We start from the raw sequence: 1,703 nt of genomic DNA on the forward strand, positions 1-1,703 counted from the left end.
TATATATATATATACCAGTTATGGAAATCTGAGCATAAAACCAATCTCCTGTAGGGTCTGAGAAGGCATTCACCATCTTCCTGAAAAGTTTGACATTTCTGATTCAAGTTCAATCATCTCTTTAGAAAGGGAAAACAGTGATAATCCTTGTTGAACTGGAATTACTATCAAAATTCAAAAAGCTGACCATATTCATTAAGCCACAAGCCAATGTTATTTAAATCAGGACTGTCCAACAGAAATATTCCATCAGTCATTCACGATCTGAATTCTAGTGTATGAGATCAATTTAAATATGGTACACATAAAAAGTCATGAGACATTTCCGTTTTGTAATAAACAAGTCAGTGGACAACTATTATCATTAGTAGCTTTTTTGAGATAAACTATCGTCTTCTCTTTCTCCCTTCTTCTTAATCCCAGTGAACATCACTTTTGTTCCAGGAATGCACTTCATGTGATTCTTCAAGTGATCCATCAGTGTCTCCTCTCCCCAGGTGATGCCTTTGTTCTTGTTGGGATTCGTGTAAGAGAATCCAGCAGCTTGACCTTTCACCCAAACAGACCATGGAGATTTGGCCCAGTCTTGTGCTTGCTTCCCTTTTCCACAGTATGGTACTGGGCACACTTCCGAACAGAAATCTTGTCCTTCTCAGCGTCACCCATTTTTAAATCGTTCCTTCTCCTCGAACGACTGAGTAGTTCCTGCTTCAAGCCGCAAGCGGAATGCCCCACTCTCTAAGCCCAAGGACACACCCCTATGGCCATTTGAAAACCTCTCCACACATTCTTCTCCTTTCCTTCAAGAGATGCGTTTCATGGCTCCTATCAAGATTGTAGGTCAAGCCTAGTGAATCTTTGTAACCAATACAGTGCAACAGTTGTGATGCTATATAATGAAACTGACATTATCAGCCATCACCAGCAGAGGGCGCCGTGTTGGTCCGCCACCATGTGCTTTTCAAGCACAGGTCACAGGTCACTGTGGTTCTCCGTTTCCATATTTCCGTTCATATCCGGTAGAACTTCCGGTAATAACATAAATTACGGGTTGTCCGCCGGCAAATTGACTCAGGTGTGTTTATATGGATATGTCTTAATTCACTGTTAGCTTGGAAAGATAATTTTGCCAGATGGAGAATTCTACTGACATTTTATTTTTTTTGTTTAGTATCAGAAAGATTCTGCTCCATTATCTCGGTTTTCTATGGATTCTGTTGAGAAGGCCACCATTGTCGTTTCTAGGGAGGTAACGTATCTTTCTCAGAAGTTTTAATTTTTGTACACTTCACTAATATTCTTTATATTTCATATGAATATCTAAAAGACGTTTACTAGTGAAATATTTTAAAATTTAAATAGCTGTTTTGTCAATTCTAAATTTTCCATTTGTGTAAATAAAAGGATAATTTATTGGAATGACAATAGCAATAAAATATAGCAAGAGCAAAAATATTTTATTAAAAATAGCAAAAGGCAATGTATTTTTTTCTTACTAAAATGCATAAAAAATCTCCACAGACTGTACATAACCAGAATTTGGAGGGCATATAAAATGGTACTGAGTTTCTGGAAATTAATTTGCTATTTTTTACCAATACCTTAAATTTACCTACCCTTTTCCTCCATAATTGGCTTTCTATGACTGTATCTGACAGAATTTGTAGAAGATATGTATATAAATATGGCTACAAAAAGGCACA

The 1,703-nt window shown here is 36.9% G+C and overlaps 1 pseudogene; it reads right to left on the reverse strand.

Moving 5' to 3' along the window:
• Window positions 1-312: 312 nt before the first annotated feature.
• Window positions 313-666, reverse strand: LOC120881700 (annotated as a pseudogene).
• Between the last annotated feature and the right edge of the window lie 1,037 nt (window positions 667-1,703).

This window comes from Oryx dammah, unplaced genomic scaffold, assembly GCF_014754425.2.
Source record: "Oryx dammah isolate SB20612 unplaced genomic scaffold, SCBI_Odam_1.1 HiC_scaffold_23, whole genome shotgun sequence".
Lineage (NCBI taxonomy): Eukaryota > Metazoa > Chordata > Mammalia > Artiodactyla > Bovidae > Oryx > Oryx dammah.